This window comes from Amblyomma mixtum, chromosome 7 (genome assembly GCF_055824585.1).
Source record: "Amblyomma mixtum isolate Tamu chromosome 7, ASM5582458v1, whole genome shotgun sequence".
Taxonomy (NCBI): domain Eukaryota; kingdom Metazoa; phylum Arthropoda; class Arachnida; order Ixodida; family Ixodidae; genus Amblyomma; species Amblyomma mixtum.
The window spans coordinates 136,727,750-136,752,527 of record NC_143018.1 but is presented as its reverse complement, the minus strand read 5'-3'; the positions used below and the strand labels follow the sequence as shown (position 1 = coordinate 136,752,527).

Here is a 24,778-nt window from a genome sequence, read left to right as displayed (position 1 = left end):
GCCGATATTTCTGACACCTGTTTATTTAAAAATGCCGCGGAAAACTATGTGTTTGACTAGGCTGTTTTGTTACCTAATCTGATATGTATTTTGTTCAAGCTTACGTTTTTTCTTTCTTTGCTGTATTACATTACATTTTGCATTTACTTTTTGTTTTCATTTTGCTGCATTGTCTATACTTTGCATTGTCTATACTTAACCACTCCCTTCTGTAACGCCCCACTGGGGCCCTGAAGGTATTGTAATAAATAAATAAATAAATAAATTAGCTTAATTCTTATAGTTAGATTTAAAAGATTTATAGCAGGCTGATAGTGATGGCCATTTCAGTTCTTAGAATTCACAAGCGCGATTACTGTAGCTGCTGTGGCTCAAAAAATTTAGGCCGTTTATCGCGCTATTCAAAAACCACATGCTTTCGGGATAGCGCAAAGCGACGTCAATCATATGACGCACGTACCACGTGACAATTTCGGCCCCGCCCATGCCGCAGGGCTCCCCACTCCTATCCGCTTCGCTGCTCCAGCGCAGGAGGGGGAGAGAATGTCACGTTTTACGTGCCTCAAGTAATGTCGGGATTTGATTCGCCTCGCTCTGCGCCCTCCCGCATGCGGGCGGTTTTCGAATGTCGTGAGAAATGGTCCAAATTAGGAGAGCCACAGCAGCGAAGGTAATCACGTTTTCAAAATTACAAAAACTAATATGGGTGCTACAAACGGCTCAGTAAAAATTCTTTATGTGCTATCAGATGTCTATCGGTAATAGTTGAAAAGGTAACTGTTAGGATTATCTGAGCTACTTTACTAGTTAACATGAATGGCATTTTTTTGGACGTCCGCGAACACAGGTATTACTACTCCGCAGAAAGGTTCTTTAAACTGCAAAAACCACGTTTTAAATGTTAGGGGCCGGCTACCCTAAAACGACTGCTAAACTGCGATCTATTACCTTTTTAATTTTTATGTTTTTAATTGATTTGATTGCTTCTGCCATTCTACTAAAGAATAACTTTTTTTTTCTGAAAATTTCTACTTTCCTTCTTTTCATAAATATTATTGCCGCTTAACATGCTTTGCTGATTTCCCTTTAACTTCTTTTCGCCAAAGCACTGTCCTACTGAGTTTGTACTTTACTACTGATGTGCCACCCTCGAACTGAAAGTTCTTGAGGGGTTCCAGAATTTCAAAAATGAGAATGGAATGATTTCTAGTCAAGTTCTGGTAAATGTTTTGTAACCGTTTTTCACTAGACTTAGTATAAAATTATTCAAATGCACGATACGTAATCACCTGACCTTGTACGCGAAGAAGGAAAGGAGAGGCTAGAAACAGTAAGCGCGATAATATTAGGATTAGGGCTATCATGAAGTTTAGACTTGGAATGGTGACATTACAGATACATGCATACGTCTCGGGGATAGGCTGTCGTTTTTCCGCCGCTATATTTCTTTCTGAAGGATGCAAGGTGCGAAAGTGGCCATGGTTGATAAACTATCAACATCTGAGTAGTTATCGCAAAAAAAAAACTGAAAGAAGCTGGGTGGAGTTGCTCAGAAGGAGGCAACTCCTCACCCCTCATCCGCCAATACTGTAGACGCTGTGTCACCTTTGTTACCACATCACCGCGCCGAGCAAATCTAAAAAACAGCCGCTCCATTCAAATCAGGCGCACAGAATGCGATTTCATGTCGGAAGAGAAAGGTCCGGCGCAGCAGTGAAATTTCTCCTTGAAGTGAAACAAACCCCTGGATGGCCGGAAAAGCGGTCCACCTGAACTCGCTGACATATTAGGAACTGTGGCCAGAGAACTTTCTTCGGAACGGCAGGAATTTACATGCTGGATGTTAAAAACATTGGGCATATAATGAACTGCTGTAATTTTTACATGGGTTAAAGGCAAATTTCAAGCGTATTCGAATCATCGGCTTCCCTGAAACACCTGGAATATCGTGAGATAAAGCTTCTGCGCCTACTTGGTGTCCCGAAAATACCCCCGTGCACCCCCCCCCCCCCCCTCAAAAAAAAGAAGAGCATGAAATAAAGCTTATTACAAAGTGTGATATCAGAGCTGCCTGAACACGTTGTTGTAAGCTCAGTACATCAGCTTGCGGCAGTACATACACTACTTGCACTGTTTTGATATCTTGCATGAATCCAGTCCTTAATGCTTGAGATGTCGACGACGTGGTGCGTTTCCTTAAAATGCCGTGGTCTTCGTGTTATGTTAGCATAAATCTTTGCTAGAATATTCCTCGATCCAACCAACAATGTGGCATGCTTTAGCTATCGCAAGAAAGTATTGCGCAAAATTGCCTGTGGTTTGACCAAGGACCATCCTAAGCAGAATTGCGGAGGCATCGGCGCGGCAATCGCAACGGCGGCGGCATCTCAGGGGGCACTTTGACTGTCTAAAGTGCGTAGAGGTGAAAGCGTTTTCCGCACTACTTTGACTGCCTCTGTCGCACCGGTGACGTCACCGCTGGATGACGTCACACGTAATTAAGTACTTAATAATCGCTAACTACTGATTGATGACTAAATGCTAATTAACTGCTCATCAATGACGCATAAGCTTCGCCTTTAGGGGGGGGGGGGAACGCAACAGCGTGTTGCAGCGCTGCCAGCTGGTGGTGGTGGTGAAAAACATTTTTAATACTCAGAGAGAGTTTGGGGATCAGAAGGCTCTGCTACATGGCCGGTATCCTTAGTCCGGGACACCGCACAACGAGGCCCCGTCTCGAGCCCGCTTTACTGGAGCCCTTTGTGACTACAGTATGGAGCAGTTGAGGAGGGCAGTCTCCCATGCCTCTCGGATGGGGGTGGGGGGAAGGTGAGGATTCTGAGTACATGCCCACACCATGTGAAAGATATCGCAGATCTCTCCAGAGTGCGGGCAGCGCCCATCTGTGTTCGGATCGAAGTGTTTTGCTATGGCAGGACAGAGAAGAGTTCCTGTCTGCAGGCGCCGCAGAGTTCGCTCCTCCGTCTTACTCAGCCCATGGCAGGTGCCGGGTAGAGACGGTGGCTGTCGCAATAATGAATTAGGATTTCGCGGAACCGCAGAAGCGGTTTATTAGCTTCTGAGCCAGGAGAGCTAGGATGAGGAGCCCGGTGTGTGAGCGCTCGGGCGGCTGCATCAGCGGCCTCATTGCCTCGTATACTCTGGTGGCCAGGAGCCCAGATCACTTTTGTGCGAGTTGGATCGGCGGCAGCGCGTCTTAGAATTTGGGAGGCAAGAGGTGATATTTCCACTGCAAGATGATGTTCACAGGCCCGGCGAGAGTCTGTGATAACCGTTCTCGATTTGGGATCGGCGGCAGCGGGAGCTATTGCGACTTCCTCCGCTCGTGTTGAATTTGGGGCTCGAAAAGATAGCCCATCGACATTCATTCCCCGGTGGACTACGGCAGCCTTGTAGAATCCCGCGGGCGATGGCCCTGTGATGTCCACATAGTAGACGCGCTCCTTAGATCCATATTGCCTCCAAAGCGTGCTAGCCCGCGCTTGTCGTCTGCCTTGATGTGAAGCCATGTCCATGTTACGCGGGAGCGGAACGACCCAGAGCATGTGGCGCCACAGCACCGGAATGTTCTCAATTCTCCCTGGTATGCATGTGTGTTGGATGTGTAAGCGGTTTAGTAGGCGGCGCCCAGGAACCGTCTGCGATAGCCGTGTATATTGGTTCACGAGGTGGGCCTCCCGCAACGCCTGATAGGAGTTTACCACTCCCAGCGCCTTCCGTTTGGCGTTGGAGGTAGCCACCGCGAGGTCCAGTGCTCGCTTTGTTTCCTTCCTGATGATGGCGTCAATGTGCTCGTCTTGTTGTTTGGTGGTGCGTAGGTACGGCACGGCGTAGAGGATCCGGCTGGTCACGAAGGCATGGGCGAGCCGTATTGCGTCCCTTGCCCGCATACCACCCCGCTTATTGGAAACACGGTAGATCATGCGCCCTACCTGTTCACCTATGCGCTTGAATTTCGCTATAGTAGAGTCTGGCCTAAGTTTGTTATTGATGAACAAACCGAGGATCCGGAGCTCTGCCACTTCTCTGATGGGATCGCCCGACAGAGATACGTGTAGAGACGTGTTGTCCTTGTGGTTTGTCCTGACGTGTAGAAGCTCTGATTTGGCGGGAGCACATTGGAGACCACAGTCGGCAGCATATGCATCGACTATGGAGGCGGCCTGCTGAAGGCGGTCCTCCATCTCCCCAAGGCTCCCCGCGGTGGTCCAGATTGTAATATCGCCTGCGTAGAGCGCGTGTTTTATGCCCTCCACCTGAGCCAGTCGGCCGGGCAGGTTCATCATGGCGATTTTGAAAAGTACCTCGTGTACCCATAGAGTACGGGCCGTATTCCTCGTTCTCGATACGGAGGAGTGCCTGACGTGCAGAGAGGAAGTCTCCGACATAGGCGAAGACCTTCGCCCCGCAGTTAGTGGTGTTCAAGTTAAACAGTATGGTACCATGTTTAACATTGTCAAACGCCCCCTTAAGATAGAGGGCGAGAATGGCCTTGTCATTTTGTTGCATGGCTGTGGGTCGTATTATGTCCCTGTGTAGTTGGAGTAGGACATCCTGTGCAGACATGTGCGGCGGGACCCGAGCAGTGTCTGCAAAGACTCCCTTACCCTCCATGTATGGATAGAGGCGATCCCGAACCATCGTCTCCATTAGCTTTCCCACAACGAGGTCAATGACATGGATCTCAAGTTGTCCATAGTCACGGCTTTAAATGCTTTGGGGATGAACGTTACAAGAGATCTTTTCAATTCGAGTGGAAGTGCACACCCATCCCAGATCTGATTTATGTATTGTAGCAAATGGAGGTATGCAGATTCGGAGAGGTTCGCCAACAGTTTCACTGTTATGGTAAATTACTGATTAATAGAGAGTTTTAGAATAGCGTCGTGGCGAATAGGGTGACCCTATCCGCATGCGCTTAGCGTTAGGGGAACGGGTTCACGTTTTCTGTTTATAGAATAGGGTCGTGGATGGTCGCTTTGCGTTGTTTGAAGGCAGCGCCATAACGGCGAAAAAGAGAAGCTTCGAGAACAAATAAGTTAACATATAGGCTGTATTTTTCATTGTGTAAATAAAACGACATGCAAACTGTTGCAATTACCAATTTCCACTTAGGAAATGGAAAAAATGATGCAAATATTTTTTTTTTATAATGCGGACATGCTCAATCTGAGCCAAGACTATCCACACAGGAAGACCAAAATTGCAAACCTGTTTGTGGAGATCAGTAGTTCGAACCTCCCGCGCTCTCTGACGTCAGTCGTCGAGTGCTCGCTAAGCCTAGCAGCTCTGTAAACAAGGAAGCAATCTAAAAATTAGGCGTGTTTTATCGCTTAAATTTTGTGGTTCAGGCAAGTTCAGCCAAAGCGAAAGCCTCGTTCGCCTTTAGTTTCCCGTGAGCGTGAGCCACAGAGTAGCGGCAACGACGAACGGTGTTGAAGCGAGAGGCCCCGCTTCGAGAGGCGCCGCCATGTTGACCCAACGTAAAGCGGCTTTGGGGCGCACGCTATTTCGCCGATTTAGCGTTAGCGTCGCCCGCTCACCCAAAGACCCAAGGGCCGATAGCGTTCTGCGCATGCGCAGTAGCGTCCCGCTATTCCCCTATGACCCAAAGCGATAGGGTGACGCTATACTAAAACTCTCTAATGCTTGAATACTAATTAAATGCTAATTAATGACGCTTAATCTCCGCCTTTAGGAGTGGAGCGCGACAGCGTGTTGTAGCGCTGCCAGGGAGTCCACGGAACGCCACCACCCTTTCGACGCGATGCCTTGCCGTTTGAACGTAACGCTTTTTGAGAAAGGAAATGGCGCAGTAATTCTCTGTCATCTCGGTAGACACCTGAACCGCACCGTAGAGAAAGGGAGGAAGTGGGAGTGAAAGAAGAAAGACAAAAATGGCCCGTAATGAAGAAAATGAAAATTGTATTTGAGGAAAGGAAATTACGCAGTAACTGTCTCACGTATCTCGGTGAACACCCGTGAATATTCAAAGGGAGGGGGGTGCACTTTTTTGACCAAAAGTGCGGTCACTGATGTGTGGTTAAGATGTCAAGCTTCGCCTCTAAGAGTGGAACCCGACAGAGTCTTGCAACGCTGCCAGGGAGTCCATAGAACACCATCGCCCATTCGGTTCTACGCCTCGCTCGTCGGTAAATTGGTTTTTGAGGAAAGGAAATGTATCTGTCTCTCATATCTCGGTGGACACCTAAACCTCGCCGGAAGAGAAGGGAGGAGGATGGCAGTGAGAGAAGACACCGTATTCACAAGACGTGCCTTTGTTCATTCGAAACCATCGAGCTTGCATGGCGGAGTGGACAGCATGCTCGTCTTGCACTCCGAAGACCGGGGTTCGATTCCCGAGCTCGACCAGTTTCCTACTGGGTTTTATTTATTTATATGGCCTGACTAGAAAAGTTAATTAGGCTAATTGGGTAATTAAGCAATTAACTAAGCTCAGTCCCACTTTCTTGGAGCATCACTATATGATCCCTTCCATTGGTTGCATGGTTACTAGCCAGAGTACAATTGACCCCGTTTGAAATTGGCGCACTGTGACGTCACGACCGTTTCGACCAACTGAAAAGCGTGACATTTCTGTCGACAACTGCTGCTTGCAACGATGAGACATTAAAGGATTTCGCCTTAAAACGGGACTGTTCTCGCACAGCGACGACCGGCGAGACTCTAACGCGCCACAGCATCCGACTCTCCTCGTGAGCAGCACTCGACTCACGGTGGGTTGGTCTCTCCTTTACAAGCGGCAGCGCTAGGGCTTATGAAGCCCGAGAAACGGTTGTCACTCAAAAGGTCCAAACAAAAGGCAGCACTTGACGGCAGGTCCAACCAGCGACCGCGGTGGCCACCCACTTCAAATCTGCCGCGCGCGGTGACTTCCAGAGGAAAGGAAAACCGGCGCCTCGCTGTCTCGGAGCTTGCTGCATATTTGGGCATGTTGCTCGCCGATACCTCCCCATAGGACGCTACTGTCCTGCGGCGCAGCACCATGGCTTGTTAAGGAAGCGTTAGGGCACCATTGCCTTGCGGCGCAGCTCCGGGGCTTGTTAGAGGGGGCGTTCGCAGGAGAAATTTTGCGTCCTGCAGAATTGGAATCCGGGCGGGTCGCCCGAGCATAACAATAATCAGCCGCCGTGCAAACACGATCCCAACGCGAGAGGTTCTATTGCGGTCGCGATGAATCGAACTCGAGGCAGCCATCCAATCACCAACTTCCATCTTAAGCGAGTCGGTTCGGGTAGACATGGCCAAACTGAGGCAGCTAGCAAGGTTTACATTCCGTTATGCGGAAGATCTCACAATGCTGTCCACGCGGATGTCACCACTGGATACTGCAGCATGCCGAAAGGCTTACGGTTATGGTAATTTCTCTTTGGATAAGACGATGGGTGCAGTTTGGGTCATCCCGAGTATTGGCGGCGGGAAAGCTCAGTCACGCAGTTCGATATCCATGTGACGACGCGGTGGCTATGGCCACCCCTAAGCCACGTTTTGACTCGTTCTGTAGGAGCCGAGCCGCTTTGGCGTTAAACCATGCGGTATTCCATGGAGCAAACGCCTGTCGTTTAGCTCTTTTTCAGAAAAACTAGTGTCGTGCCTGATACAGTAAAATAAGGTAAACAACCAGTCATCGAGGGGGGTGTATTGCTAATTTCCTCCTGCGCCTGTACTGATTTACAAGGACAAAACTGCCTTCACAGACCGATTCACCGTCTGTGTCTGGTAACCATTAGTCAAGTCTTGTGTGAGTCCTGTAAGCTCAAGAAAGGCAGGCAATATTTGAACATGATGCGTGGACAGTAGTTTGCAACGACCTTTTGCAGGCCCGCCTCGTCTCCCCCCTCCCAAACAAAAAAAACAGTGGATTTAAAGAAAAGAGTGGAGGCGGGGACAGGCAGGGCGGGGTGTTGAGACGACAGGACAAAGATAAATCTCGGATTTACCAATTTCTGATCAACTATCTTTAATAATAATAATAATAATGGTTTTTATTTGTGCCAAATGAATACATGGCACGGGAGACCCGCAGTAAAAGCTGTCACAAGCGACAGCTTGACAAAGCTGTAGGCCCCCATATACACTTGACAGCATCATAGGCGCAATGAAACAGCATGTCTAATCCAAAAAGAAAATAGAACAAAACATGAAAACATCTGCAATTACAATCACTCATAAGAACTACATAAAAGTATACAGAAAATGTGTTAGAATGAAGCTAGAAAGCACTTACAAAAGCAATGGAACATTCATGTGCGATGGCAATGAGTTTAGCGAAAGTAACAGATAAATTAAGCACATTTTTGCTTCAAATACAATTGAAATCAAAGTGAATACAGACAAGCGGTACAGTCAGGGTAAAGAACGATGTGACAGAGTAAACAGGAATGGCAAGCGAAGTGTCCTAGTACATGTTGAAATACCGGCGGAGTGTTTTGAACGTCACCTTTACAAGTTGGATATGTTTATGATTTAAACCATTTAGTAACCGGGGTAGTTTATTCTGTAGTGTTTGTAGGCCGTATGTTGTGCGAAACGTCCTTACTTTCCAGAGCTCCGTGTAACGTGTCTGGCGTGTAGTAGCGTTTTGTTGTAACCTGGCTAGACGATGTAGAAATGAACTGTTGCTGGCATTTTCATTCTTAATTGCCTTGCAAAGGATATAATCAAACAGCTTGGTGACAGGAATTATGTTGTATTTGGGAAATAGATGATACGTATGTGAATAAAACGGCAGATTTTCTATTACTCTAACAAACCTTTTCTGAAACTTGTGAAGCTTCTGCAAATTTCCGTAAGTTGTCGTAGACCAAACTAAGTGACAATAATTAAGTCTGGAGGAGAATAGGGTATTATAAATTAACAGTAAGATTTTTGGTGGGAGTAAATTGCGATTGCGGTATACTAGCCCAATTACCTGTGCCAGCTTAATAAGCATGCTGTCCACGTGGACATCCCATGACATATTCTGCTGAAAGATAACACCTAATGTCTTAATACTGGAAGTTATTTCGAGAGGAGTGGCATTTAAGTAGATAGACTTTTGTATTGTTATGTTTTTCTTTTTACTTCGAAAGAATACGGCTTTTGTTTTGTTTGCATTAATCGTCAGGCTGTTTTTACGCGTCCATTCGTCTAGTTTTATTAATGTTAAATTAGCAGCATCAACAAGGTCGTCACTTGTTGTACCGGTTAATAATATGCTGGTATCATCCGCGTACATGATAAATTTCACGGCTGCATCAATATTCACAATATCATTGACGTACATATTAAATAAAAAAAGTCCTAATATACTGCCCTGTGGGACGCCTGCTGAAATAGATAATGGGTTAGAACTGTGGTACTTTATGACGACTATTTGTCTACGAAATTCCAAGTAGGAGCATATAAGAGATGCGGCTTTACCACGAAAGCCATAGTGTTGGAGTTTCTTAATTAAAAGTTGATGACTAATGCAGTCAAATGCTTTTGACAGGTCAATAAAAATTCCTAATACAAGTCTTCCTTCTTCAAACTCATTTAGTATGTGTTCTTTTTGTTGTAGCAATGCGAGCTGTGTGCCTAAACCCTTACGGAAGCCATACTGGCTATCAGTCAGCAGGCAATGTTTCTGCTCGAATTCGGATAGTCGCTTTAAAATAACTTTTTCGAAGACTTTTGAAAAGACGGGAAGGATTGATAACGGTCGATAGTTTCCTAAGTCGTTTTTATCGCCTTTTTTAAAGAGCGCAGCGACTCGCGCTATCTGCATCGTTCGAGGAAACGTGCCTTCGCTTATACAGATATTAAAGATATATGTAAGACAAGGAGAGAGAAGGTGAGCAACAAATTTGATGGGTTTTATTTGGACACCATCGATATCTTTAGCGGTACTATTATTTAGACTGTGAATTGTGCTAATTATCTCTTCCTCATTTACTGGATACAAAAATATAGAGCTAGCGTAGTAGTAGTAGTAGAAGACGTTTATTCGGCCAAAATTTACAGGCCGAGCATATCGACCGCCTGGGCGACCAGAAGTCGCTGTTCTTCCTCCCCTTCAGCGCCAAGCCAGTCGAGCCAGGTGGGGATGGATAAAGAAGGTGGGGGGTAGGAACCCGACTGCTGAGCAGCCGGGCAATAGAAGAGGCAATGGGCAAGGTCCGCATAGATACAGGGGCAGTTGGGACAGGAAGGGTCCGATCGATAGCGATAGAGAAATAGGCGAGACGGGGTGATGATTGCATTCATTTGAACGTGCCGAAGAAGGCGAGCCTCCGGCACTGTAAGTGATGGATGAGGGGGAGGGTAAAGGCGTTTGTCGAGGCGGAGCTCGAGGTAGACCTCTTTTATGGTGCGGCGAAGGGTGAGTCTCCCACCGTCCTCCGAGGGCTTGGGCCAGGGGATCAACGGTGCCCGGAAAAGTGTGTCACGGGCGAGCTGATGAGCCAGCTCATTGCCGTCAATCCCTGAATGCCCAGGGACCCAGCGGAGGAAAACGATGGAAGGCTGCAAAGCGGAGACCGCTCGTTCGACCTCCTGTTGCAGAGAAGGGGTTAGGGTGCGTTTCTGCATGTGGTGTATAGCGGCGTGTGAGTCTGAATAGACTGTGTACTCTTGAAGAGATGGAAGGAGGGCAAATGATTGGAGGGCATGCGCAATGGCGAGGACCTCGAGGAACAATGCATCCGGAGGGCGTAGAAACGGCCCCGCTGGTGTGAGTTTCAGGAGCGGGGAGGTGGGGGTGGTACAGGGCGTAGCCGCAGGAACCTCGAGGAGCCACGAAGGAGGCATCCGTGTAAGCTACACCCTGGGTATCAAAGAGAGGGGAATGGTGTTGTGCGGCCGCATGACGACGGCCGGCGTGCAGAACTGGGAGCGTTGTATGGAATACCATTGTATGGAATACCATCAAGATCATTGTCTGGTGCGTTGTTACTTCCAATTTTAACAAAGTGTTCGTTAAAAGCGTCAGCAAGTGCTTTTCCCTCCAACTCAAGACCATTTATTTTTAAGCTCTGTATCCTTTCCTCAGGAATATTGCAATTCAACAAAGAGTTCAGTTTTTTCCACATTGTGGCCGTACGTGGAACCAGTGAATTAAAGGAAAGTGTATAGTAATCTCGCCTGGCCTTTTTTATATCTTTGACTAAACGATTTTTAATTTTTTTAAAAGCCTGACATATTTCTGGGTCTCTTGTCTTTATAAATTCACTGTATAATGCATTCTTTCTCCGTATTCTGGCAGATAGCTCTGCACTAATCCATGGTTTACGTATTTTCTTTTTTGTTTAATGCACTTAAAAGGAAAGCTAATGTCATAAATTTCTTTCAATAGGCTGAAAAAAGCCTCGTAAGCCAAATTTGCGTCTTTAAGATCGTATACAGTATCCCAACATGTTTGAGCTATCTTCTCACAAAAAATAGAAAGAGTCTGATCTGTTATTAGTTGAATGAAATGGTTTGTCTTTGTTTCCTTGTTTCGTACGTGACCCTTGAAACATAAATATATCGGCAAGTGATCACTGAGATCCGATGCGCAGACGCCAGCGCTAATGACATCAGAACTTAAATTCGTAATAAATACGTCAATTAAAGATGACGAATTCTCGGTCACTCTGGTAGGAAGACTGATAGTATTCCAACACGCATTTATCTCCAAGAGAGTATCTAACTTAAGTTTTGGTGAATCATTCTTCATCATGTTAATGTTAATGTCTCCGCCATAAATTAAATTGAAATTGATTTCAATTATAAAGACGAGAAAAGTTTCTAAGAACTCCAAAAATGATGTAACGGAACCATTCGGCGGGCGATAACAAACAGCGAAAACAGTATTGTTTTGTATCACTGATAAAAATTCATAGTCATGAGTTATTACTGAAAACTGGTTCAATATTTCACATGCAGACGGCTTTTTAACCAAGGTGCATATTCTGCCACCACGACCTGTTGATCGATTCAGGTAGAAAGTATTGTACAATGGAAGCCGAAAGATGTTCACATCGTCAACACACCAAGTCTCTGTCAGCATAATGACGTCAAAGGATTGCTTTGTTTGCTCAAAAAAGAGTTGTAAGTCATGTTCCTTGCGAGTAAAAGAACGTATGTTTAAGTGAAAACATTTGAAAGCCTTCGAAAACGCTGTACCTAAGTGATGGTTGAAAGTGTGTGGCAATACATAAGAGTGAGTAGGTGCCATAGTGTTCTTTGTGTTCAGCTGATCTGTTGCTTAAGTTTGTCGCGGTCACTAGAGCAGGAAATGACCACCGCGTTTTGCCCATCAGTTTTCCGGACCAAGACCTTGTTGTTGTTGTGCCATACGTATTTGTAGTTATTTGTCTTGGCCCAGAGCTTTGTTTCGGTAAGCAGAGTACGTGTCCTTTTTGTCAGGTTTTCTAACACAAAAATGCTGTCATTTCCTTGGCACAGTGTTTTCCTGTTTTGCCACCATTTGTCTCTTACTGATTGTTTGGCGAAACGACAGATAATGCCAGGTATCTTATCTTGCTTTGAGGGCAGGCGATGAGTGGAGACTATGTCACTTTCCTGAAGCTGTGGCAGGTTGTTTAGAGTTGCCAGCTTATTTATCTCATCAATCAGGTTTTCATCCTTCATTGCTTTAATTCCATGGAATTCAAGGTTCAGCTTTCGGCTTCTCCATTCCAAACAGTCCATTTCGTCTGCACATCAGGTCATCTTATTGCCTACTTGTTCTGCATTACGTCGGCTGAGTTGTATGTGCACCGTCCCTTTGACATATGGTCAGGTTGGTGGAGAGCTTGCTAGCATCGGGGCTTAGTCATCGAGGACAAGGATCAATTATAGCCACTTGAAAACAACTATATATACTACCAAAGCTCCTTGAACAGTTCAGTTGTCATTAACGGCGCGCCTAGAAAACGAAACTCCAATCACAGTACGGTCGTTGGACATTAGTACTGATTACAAGGTAAGTTGAAGATCACTGGCAAGGAAGTAGTTTTCTCCAGTAAAGTGGTTCAAACAAACTGCCATGATAGCGCTTACTTTTCGTGCAGATTTTAGTATTTTACTAAAGTAATGAGGAGTGCGTCACGTCATTCTTTTGGGAAACGAGAAAATGGCAATGAGCTTATTTTCCAGTGAGAAGGCACACAAAAATTTCGCGGACACTGGCAACTGAAGTGGTGACAAGAGAAAGCCGGGGAGACTATGCCGTGAATACTTCCGGTAGAAGTGACGACACGCCGTTCCCGTGGCTATATCGACGACCGCGCTATTTCGATGCAATTTCGCCATTTTTGCCTATAACTAGTTAAGTAATTACTCTACAGTCATCAAACTTGGCTTCTAGGTTCATTTTTTTTCCTCCTGTGAGGCAACCAGTGGTTTTCTCCTATCGTTTTTAGTTCCAAAGAAACGCGTGTCACACGCTTTGTTAACGGACGACAGTATGAGCCATTCAAGGCTTTCGCCTTAAAATGGAACGTGTAAAATCCCTTAAGACATTCACTTTTTCTTTCTTTGTCCTTCATGTGACAGCATCACGACGAGTCGAGAACAGAGCGAGATGCCGCTTTACAGCTCATGAGTAACGGGAAACTACTGAAGCGAGGCTCTCTCTTCTCAAGGAACCACAATCCCCTCGCCTATGCTGGACCGGAATCGATCCAGCATCGATCTTGCTTCGAGGGATAGATCTTGCATCAGTCAGGGCAGGTGCACTTCTGTCCTATCGTCTCGACATTTTCCTGTGAACGTCAATTTAACGCAAAACATGTGTAAAAGATGTTGCGCTTCTTGTGAACTGTCCGAAGTTGCCTTCGAAAGTCAGACGCAAGCGGGAGACTGCCATGCCTAAGAGTCCTGGCTTACTCTAGAACATGTTTGGCACCACTGCATCAATAGGCTATAATTTAAGCACACCATTATTATGGAGTCTTATTTTTGGTGCTCGGGTTGGTGCAGGGAGACAGGCCTTTATTGTCCAACAGAACTTTGATAATCTGCTGCCGCTCAGCAGAAAGACCAGAATAGTCATGTCACCACTGCTTCAGAGCACATTCTGAACCAATTATACCTTTGCTATTCCAAAGTATCGGGTGCAATGTGTGCAGCCTTTGGTTTGAAACAGAGTCTTGAGGCTGTTGAATATCCAGGATAGTTGCCTTGTGTAGCAACAGGCCTGAAGAAGGTCACTGCTAAAAGGTGGTGCCCATCTTATTGATATCTAACTATTTATAAGTGAAACAGCACTACGAAAAAGAAGCCCCCGAAACTGGGCCCTCATCAAATTTACTCACCTGAGCGATAGTAGCCCGTACACACTGCATCACCCTTGTGCACACCACTCAAGGGGCACATTGCCCGGCAAACAAAGGGACACCTCACTGAAGCTGCTAGATCTAGAGGCAACGTATCCGTAGAAGTGAAGCAGCTCAGGCCACCAAAGGAAGTTGCAACGATCACTTACCTAGAAAATCGGCTACTATCTAATACAGGTTTTAGTAATTCGTGCGCACTGCATGATAACTCTACATGATGTGTGCCGCAAAATAGGCAGTGCTGTTGGGGAAGACGCTCAACAGACGAAGGAACTTTGACACCTACCAATGCATACTTTTACAGAGATGGAAGTACACGACTGTAGTAATAATTTTCTTTCTGTCACTTCCTTCACACAATTAGTAAAGACGCTGCTTCAGTACAGAGGGCAAAACACATGCCTAGAACAGCCAAACTCTGTGTTCCGGAACTCCCAAAGCCGCTGCGACCAAGAAGGCAAAAAATGACGATGAAATTCTATTAGTGTAACAGCACATGTTTACATCCAGACCATTTTTTACCAAATCTTATCGCAAGTTATCGCGTGTTATTCCCGAAACACGCTCAGAGCGTGTTCTAGACATGCGTTTTGCCCTCTGTACATACTGAAACAACTAAATTATAGGACTCTGACATCAACTTTTGCTTGTATGCTTTCTCTGAACTGATGCACTAGACATTAGTATGCAGGGATCACTCCCTTGTATTCCCGTGCAACCGACAAGTAATTTATAATTAAATTTATTTTAATGCTGTTTGGGTTTGATCAACCAAACGATAGCTGTGACGTAAAAGGTGGGTTTATGTCTCCTGAGAAATGAAAGAAACAGCAGCAAATCACTGGTACACAATTTTAATTCACAACTCTTACGCCAGCCTGCTTCAAAAGCCAGAATGATAATGAACGAGGTATCAGGGCTTTTATCGAATACCGAAGTTTCTTTCATGCCCTAGATGTCCTAAACCTACCGTTGGTCTCCCAGCCATCATTCGGTTGATGAAGCGGAAACAGTATGAGATAAAAAATTTAAGTGTTATTAGCTCCGTATGTGACTACCACATGGTCATCTACGTATTGTAATGTCTATTGCATCATTACAGGGAAGGAAACACGGAACTAAAATTAGTCGTCTATATTCCTTTGATTCCATCACTTTATAATAGCCGTGAAATTATATTCCTCAAAACAAATATGCGCTCCTAGTGTCCGGGTGCAAAGAAAAAGCTCAGGCTCGGGCTATTTAGGAACCCATAGGTGTGAAGATGGCCGCATGGCCTGCCCTTTCATTAACCTCGTTAGGCAAAGTGCAAATGATTGCACTTTCCTTTCGGTCTATGCAGTACGCAGTAACTATTCGAGTGCCTAGGTCATCGTCCCACAAAACTGCGTCGGTTTCCGCAGTGGTCACTCGAAAGAAAGTAAGAAGTTGAGGTAATACCGCACGACCAGCTGAATACAAGAGTAAGGATGCTCTACAATGCTGTCTAACGTTTTTCGGGAGGAGTCTGTGCCGGCTTCTACACTCATGTGGGCCAAATCACGAGCCAATTTTCATGGTGTCATGCTACAGTACAGCCATGATGAGAAACATTTGTTCTGATCCTTACACTAAAGTTTGTGGGACCTATTTATATGCTCTCTGCTTGAAAATTGTGATCGCTGCGGAAGGATAGTTCATCACTAAAGTCGTGGAGTGCCCACCTTAAACTTCTGCTCTGTTCGCCTTGGATAAACATAGAAAATTTGAGACCAATATCTCTCACGTCCTGCACCGGTAAGCTCAAAGCTCATGGAGGCGGCAGTGAGGCAAAGGCTCTCCAATTATTTGTAACAGCACGAGCGGCTGCCACCCTCAATGTTCGGCTTCCGGCCACATTTATGAGCGCAGGACGTGCTGCTCCAAATCAATAGGGAAGTCATCGACCCCCCCCTTCGGGAACACGGCGGAAGGAGCTATTTTGGCCCCGGACCTGAAGGGGGCTCTTGACAACGTTAAACATAGCAAAATTCTTGAGAATTTGAACGCCACCAATTGTGGCGAGAAAACATTCAGATATGTGCAAAACTTTTTAGACAATAGGAAAGCTTTTATAGGACTTGGCAATGAAAAATTCGGGCCCATCGAGATGGGAACCCGGGGGACGCCTCAAGGAGCAGTTATCTCTCCGCTGCTTTTTAACGTTACCCTCATGGGCCTCCCAGAGAGGCTCAATGCCGTGGATGGCGTACGCCACGCCATGGTGCTCGGCTGCTGACCCTAAAGACGTGGGTTCGATCCCGGCCGCGGCGGTTGAATTTCTTTGGAGGAGAAATTCTAGAGGCCCGTGTACTGCGCGATGTCACTGCACGTTAAAGAACCCCAGGGGGTCGAAATTTCCGGAACCCTCCACTACGGCGTCTCTTATAGCCTTAGTCGCTTTGGGACGTTAAACCCCAAAAACCAACCAAACCAGACGACATTACTATCTCGTCGTCCCGGGGCAGCGTGGGGCAGAGGGAGGGAGCGCTCCAAGAGGCCGCCTCGGTAGTGCAAGATTACGCTCGGGAGTGTGGTCTGGAATGTGCTCCGAACAAATCAGAACTTCTACACATTAAAACAGATAAAAACTCAGCTGAGAACATGAAACTTTACGTTAACAAACACCCATATACCAGTGGTGGAGACACTTCGGGTATTGGGATTACAAATTAATAACCGGGATAACAATGCGACGGCCTTGCAACAAATAAAGTCCACCTGCGAACAAATTAGTAGGACGATTGGCAGGATATCCGGCAAGCATGGTGGACTTCTCGAAAAAGAAACCGTTCGCCTGGTTCAGGCGTTCACTGTCAGTCGCGTGGTTTATGCGGCGCCCTACCTCAAGCTGAGGAAGAGCGACCGCGGGAACGTCAACTCGATTATTCGAGCGGCGGTTAAAAAAGCGCTAGGACTCCCTGCCAAAGCGACCACTGAGCGCCTGCTCCAACTTGGTGTCCACAACTCTGTGGAGGAGCTGATTGGGGCCCATAGAACAAACCAAATTGCCAGGCTGTCGGTGTCCACCGCCGGCAGACAAGTCCTGCGGGACCTCAATCTCGCGCTGCTCCCAACCACTGAACGCAGAGTCGACATCCCGGAGGCATGGAAAAATATTTTGTCGGTTAAGCCGCTCCCCAAAAACATGAATTGGGAGTATAATCAGGGAAGGCGTGATGCCAGGGCAAAATTTATTCAAAATTATTGCGGAAATAAGGCGGGCATATACTACGTGGATAAAGCGGGTCCAACCGAGGAGGGCATCTGCACCATTGCGGTGGTGCACGAGGGAAAGCAGGTGAACGGGCTCTCGGTAAAAAGTAGCGACGCGCTAATGTTGGAGGAAGTGGCGATTGCACTGGCCGCCACCCACTCTGACGAAGCGTACATAATGTCGGACTCGCAGCAGGCGTGCCAAAATTACGTGCGGGGTAGGATAGCGCCGCTCGCCCGCAGAATACTATTGGCATTTGAGAGCAATTAGAATTCCGCTAGGAGTAAAAAACAGATAGTATGGGTGCCCGGTCACCAGGGGGTTGAGGGAAACGAGGCCGCTCACGCGCCTGCCCAAGCTTTCCTTCCCCCGGGCTCCACTCAATTCCCCGGTTCTGCCGCGGCACTCATACCGGTTGCAGTAATCTCTTACGCGGATATCACAAACCATTTACGCCTCGGCAGGAGGGTACTCCCGGGATCCGCCAAGGGTCTCGACAGAACCAAGGAGTGCCACCTCAGACGGCTCCAAACCGGGTCTTTCCTAAATCCCGCCGTAGTAAAACACGTGGACCCGACATTCACGGGCAGGTGCAAATTCTGCGGGCAGTATGCTGACCTATACCACATGGTGTGGGCCTGCCAGTTAATTACAAATATATCAGTTATAAGTCAGTCAACTAGGGAGGGCGGGGAGGCGGCCCTGTCCAGCTCGGACCTGGAGGCCCAGTGGGCCCTGGTCCAGAGAGCACGGGCAGCGGCGGCAGCCAATGGTGTCCCGGAATAGAGACTGCCACCCAGGTCAACGACCATCCACACCTCCCTTTACCAATTCAGTACAGTGCAACAATAAATGTTTTCTCCTCTCCTCCTCATCACTAAAAGCTTAGTGGAAGAGAAATTTGAGGAAGAAGAGGCTTCCAGATTTTAGTGACGCTTGCAACGTGATAATGACACGGGTAAAAAACGCTTATGGACAAAGACCAGAGAAGAAGTAACACCACTGAGACACAGGCGGCCTGATGTGGCGAACGGCTGAACGTCAGCTGCCCAGGTTCCACTTCAGCTTCTTTGGTTTGGGGAGAGGCACGCTCGAGAACAGCACGCAGCGAAGACGAGGAGGGAGCTGTGTCATTGGCCGCAGCGAATAATAAGTGTCGTACCGCTGCTTAAAGAGTTAGGATAAAAAATCGCATAGAAATAAAAAAAAAACATATCTGCCGGTCGTAATAAGGCTTCGCCACGTGGACCACCTCAGCGAGCGAGGATCGTCGCGACGTTTGAAATCCACCCGCAGTGACCTCGGAGTTTAAGTTTCCAACTGGCATTATCGATCGGTACAGTCGAAAGTATCAGCACATTAGCTTTTCGCTAGTTGGCGAATGGGAACCTAGACCCACACGCGGTCTCCGGCTGTTTACGGAGCACCACGGAGTCGGAGGTTATAGCGGTGTTCACCCGGCGTTATTGGTTGTTCATTCGCACTTTTTGCAGCTGACAGCCTCTACAGCGAGGAGCAGAAAGATGTGAACATCAGTAGGAAGGCTGTCGTCATTCAGATGGAGCAAAATGGCCTCCAGCATCGTGGTTACTTCGCAGCCGTGAGCTAGGCGGAACGGTGTATGTTGGTCGTTTCCTGTACCGCTGTATTGTACGCAAAGATGACGTAGGGTGGCACTATGTCCCATGATTTACGCATCACTTTGACGTACACTAAAAGCATGTCAACGAGCGCTTTGTTTAGGCGTTCTATCAAACCATTCGTTTGAGGATGGCATGATCTTGCCCTCCTGTGGTTTGCATGACTGTGCAGCATCTGCTGCAGCAACTCAGCCGTGAATGCCGTGCTGCTGTCGTTGATTAAATTCTCTGGCGCACCATGACATAGAACAATTTAGTGGACGAAGTATTGTGTACCTTTTAGGGCTGTACCGATTGGTAGAGCAGATATTTCCGTGTATTGTTGAGGTAGTCCGAGCAATTATGACCCACTTGATACCACAGTTCGAAAGAAAGAACAGTACCAGCATTTCTATGCCTCTTGGTACCAGCGTTCGAAAGTGGGAGTGGTCCCAGCATGTCCATGCCTCTTGATACCATAGTTCAAAAAATTCAGGGGGTACTTCGACTGTCTAAGGCGAAAGTGTTTTCCGCACCACTTTGACTGCCTCTGTGGCACTGGTGATGTCACCACTGGATGACGTCACACATCATAAATGAGTAATTACTAAGTAATGACAAATTACTAATTAATGACAATACACTGATTAATAACTAAATACTAATTAGCTGCTAATTATTGACGTTTAAGCTTCGCCTTTAGGTGTGGAACGCGACAGCGTGTTGTAGCGCTGCCAGGGAGTCCACGGAACGCCACCACCCGTTCGGCGCGATGTCTTGCAACGCAACGCTTTTTGAGGAAAGGAAATGGCGCAGTAATTCTCTGTCATCTCGGTGGACATTCGAACCGCACAGTACAGGAAGGGATGAAGTGGGAGTGAAAGAAGAAATAGAGGCTGTAATGAAGGAAATGAAAATTGTATTTGAGGAGAGGAAATTAAGCAGTAACTGGCTCGCATAGCTCGGTGGACACCCGTCAAAAGGGTGACACCTCTGTTTACAAGCTTCTGCTGGCAACCTTCTGTCGATAACGATGAGGCATTAAAGGCTTTCGCCTCAGAAGTGGGAATGGTCCCAGCAAGTACATGCCTTTCTGCTGGAAGGGTCCCTATGGTTCTGTTGGCTTCAAGAACCCAGTTTGTTTTTGTCGTTGGCACCTTGCAATGTAAACAGCCGCGAAACTTTGTCACGTAGCACGCACCATTCGCATTGAGGCGAGGCCAGCGATAATTTTCCTGGGTACTTTCAAGCGTACCGGAGATTAATAAACGTCCACAAGTTGGTTCATCGAGGGGAGCTTTTTACATTTAATCGCACAGACCGGTAGGTATTGCGGTAAGGTACGGCATATTGCGTGCGGAAAAATTGTTCTTCTCTAGAACACTGTCGCGAATCTACAACTACAGCAGTGCGTGCTTGAATCCTCTCGGCGCAGTCGTCTATGTACCATTTAGGATGCCTGTGATGTGATGAAGTTCTCGGTATGGCAGACTGTTGCTAAGCGAAACACGCTGCGCTGTTTACATTCAAGGGGACGGCATCGTCAGTAGCGTCATCGGGGGGGGGGGGGGGGGGGGAGGGGATTTACAGGGACGAGGGTGAGGCAATCGGCATCCGACTGCTGGCGGCCAGACTTTAACGCGACAGTTATGTCGTATTCCTGGAGTCGTAGTCTCTACCTCACGAGGCGGTCTGCCGAGTTCTTGAGGTTCGCGAGGCAGCACAGCGCAACATACGCCCTTGCAGCCAGCCACCGCAACTGGCCAGGGTGTGCAGTGAGCATAAATGCCTCCCATTGCTTCTCTCACGGGTTTGGACTAGAGTAGAGGGCAAGGTTGAATTGGCACGACCACACTAAATGAAATGATGCAGATATTGCACCACATTGTGGGCATTCAGGGTTGTCATGCGTAGGGTACTATTGGTGTAACCAGACAGGAGCTGAGTAAGTCTCGGTTTGTAATCCGCGCAGAGTATATTAACCCTCCTTGAGGATGGATGCACGTTGTTTGGGGCGCATATCTGTCTAGCCTTCCTATGGGAATAAAGGTGTTCAGCCTAAAACGTTATTTTCATCCTCCCATACCTCTCTTCCTCGTTGTCTACGGTAGTAAAATGGTGTAAGCGACCACGAACATGTCTATGGGCGACACTGTTTCTCCTGCTGGTCCTGTGTGACCTAGGAACCAAATTACTGAGGCTTGATTGGAGGGATGCTTAGTGTACAGGAGTAAGCCTGTTCCTTTGTTGAGGTTGCGACATGCATTTTGGGAATCCGCTACCTGAGCCTACGGCTAGTGCTATGGCAGCTACTCCTGCGTGAACAGGCACTGGCATGCACAACGAGGCGCTGTTCACCAGAGTTGCTGTGGTAGTCGTAACTGTAATGGTTATTGTTCCTTGTGTTGGTCCATCAGCATGTGCCGCCTTTGCAGAGAGTAAGCAGGCAGAGGAGGCAGATATGCACATCTGACCTTTCTGGTGTACAATATAGGCACCGTTTTTTCGCACAGAATTGTACCTCGGCTGCTATGGCTTGGAGGTGTTACTCCACCTCGCAGTCACTCCCGGTGTTGCATCAGATTGTGACGTCTGCATATATGGCATACTTGATGTCTTCAATTCTAACAGCTGAGATGCCAGGTTCTGCATGGCCAGGTTTTACACCATAGCCGACATGGATGCCTCTTGTGGAGTTCCCAAGGGACGAAGCGTAATGGGGTCTGATATCAGGTACCCCAGACTTAAGACTGCTTGTGTTGATATCAGAATGCCTTTGAAGTAGTTGCATGTCCTGAGGCCGCGATTTATGCGAATTAGACGGCACAGTATTGCTATGTCAAGGATATTTCTGAACGCGCCTTTCAGATCTGCCGCCAGAATTGTCCTCATTTGGGTTTTAGATGGTGTCGCCAAAAGGTCTTTTGGAAGCAGACACCTTGCATGAACAAATGCGGATAGTGGGTTGTTCGGTTCTAGATACCTGCTGAGCATTGTTTTGGCAAGATTTCCGATGAGGTTTCCTAGGCAGACGTTTAGCGATATTCAGTGAAGATTTTCCAAGAGCTAGGGTTTGGTAGGCTTCGGTATATATTTGATCTATTATTTTCCACGATGAGCGCAGCTGTCCTATGTCCCTGTGCTTCTTGGTAAAGTACTTGACTAATGATGAACGGCTGCTCTGATAGGTTAATTGTATATGAATCTCGCTGCTGTTAAATCTGGTGCTAACGCACCATTCCTTTTCCTGGCTTCGATTTTTCCCTTAACACTTTCTATTATCGCATTTTCAAAGTGACTACGATAGCTGCCTCCGTTACAGTTACGCAACAGATCCCCCCTCCCTACTTCTAGGTGGTCAAGAGCCCTCCACTACAGCAACTCTTTGCATCTTGCCTCTGTGTGAAAACCATCTTTCCATCTTTCCTCACTCTGTAACAATAAAGTTTGCGAGAAAATATGAGAATACAGTCGCGCAGATTTCGGCAGCAGCCTCGTCAAACAGTAGAGCTTAATGTGTTTTGTGTGTTATACCCGATACCCACGCACATCGCAACCCAAGCAACCACCGATATCCTTCGAACGGCCGACGGAGGTCTGTTTCGGATGTTTCGAACGTCCCCTGAACATCCACAAACAGCCGATGAACGTCCGTCGGCCATCGGAAAGGAGGCCGAAGGTGTACTTTTCTCACACCCACGGACGTGCAGTTGAGATTATTCGTTTCTGGATATTTCTCGGATATTCGCATATATGGTGGATACGTGCTTTTTTTACTCCCGCGATGCAGTAAAACGGAAAAGAATTTAATGCACAGGAGGCATATTGTGGTTGATGGTACATCAGCAGAACACTGGGTTATATTTGTAAAATTTCTTAAATCTGATCCTTCAAATCTCACAAGCTTGGGATACACATCCACAACCTTCTCACCTACAGGATGTCTGAAAAAAAGAGAAAGTGACAAACATTTGGGGCAAACATTGTTGGGGCACGTCACCGCTTCAAACACGGTCATGTCAACTCCGTTCCTTACGCAGGCTGTCCTGATATGGACCGTATCGACGCTGCCTTTCTGCTTCGGCCACTTCTACCCGGTCGAGGAACATCATCCCACGAAGCCGTTCCGTCAGCTACCTCGGATCGAGAACACTGATCAGCAAACCTCGGCATTCACGCTGTTTCCGGAGTGGAACGAACCTCTCATCTGGCAACCTGGTGGCATAATCAACGCGGGATCTTCGTGTATAAATACGTGGCACAAGCACCGGCGCGACTTGGGGCACGTCACCGCTTCAAACGCGGTCATGTCAACTCCGTTCCTTACGCAGGTTAGTTACTTACCGAATGCTTGTTCTACCCGTACAAGCGACCCTTTTTTATTCGCGGTGTCGTGCCCACTTGAGTTCATTCATTCTTGCCGCAAACTGTTGTTCGACATGTGTTTACATTGCATCAACGCCTATTTTTTTCGTGTCTTGCTTATGCTCTCTGGCGATGTTGAAGTGAACCCTGGACCTGACCAAAACGACACCCCAGCAACCCTAGAATCAATCGCTGCGGCAATATCACGCCTTGAATAGTCCCAGAATACTGCTTTGTCCGAGCTTTCCAGCATACGTGGTGGACAGATTAGTATTGAAAAGAACGTCAGCGCCCTTTCATTGCGGGTTGATGCTTTGGAAAAAATTGTACATGCTGGTCAAACCGAAGAACAAGCTTCGCCCTCAAGCTCGAACGCCGACATTACCAGACTTTCTTCTGAAATCAAAATATTCACGGAAAAGTGCGACGACGCAGAAAATCGCTTACGCAGGTCAAATTTAATCTTTTTTGGTATCGCGGACACGAGCGACGCAACCTCGGAGCAATCAGAGGCGCAGGTTGTCACCTACTGTTCACAACACCTTGAACTGTCGATAAACAGTGATGATATAGAACGCGCCCACCGAATGGGCCGCTTTCAGGAATAGAAAAACCGCCCAATCATTGTGAAACTGGCACATTTTAAGGTCAAGTCAAACATTCTGGCTGCAGGACCAAAGCTGAAAGAAACAAACTTTTCTGTTCGAGAAGATTATTCGGCGCATGTTCGATTAGCCCGAAAGAAGTTATACTGTTTTGGCAAGGAAAGAGATGTCACGTTTAAAATACGTTACGACAAGCTGCTTATCAACAAAAAACAATACATATATAACGCCGACACAGATTCAGTAGTCGAGCTTTCATCATAGCAGTCATCGTCCGCCTCCAAGTTTCTCTCTAAAGCGCCGCCCCAGCCTTTGCATATTTCACGCGCCATCCCATCTTATCATCACATGGCTGTCATGCTAACAAATATTCGCAGCTACTTACCCAAGAGAGAGGCTGTGGAAGCGCTTCTCGAAGATCACTGCACAGATATTGCTATCCTTACTGAGTCATGGCTTACCGATGATATTCGAGACAATGAACTACTCGAGGGCAGTAAATCTTTCACTATCTACAGGTTTGACAGAGCTGGCCGAAGAGGAGGGGGTGTTCTGGTTCTGATAAAATCTAGCATACGCTCACACTTCGTGCCAGTCGGCTGTAGCCTTGAATTAGTTTGTGTTAACCTG

The 24,778-nt window shown here is 47.1% G+C and overlaps 1 pseudogene; it reads right to left on the bottom strand.

Annotated features, from left to right (window-relative positions):
* Positions 1-2,766: 2,766 nt before the first annotated feature.
* Positions 2,767-4,205, bottom strand: LOC149337670 (uncharacterized; annotated as a pseudogene).
* Positions 4,206-24,778: the final 20,573 nt, after the last annotated feature.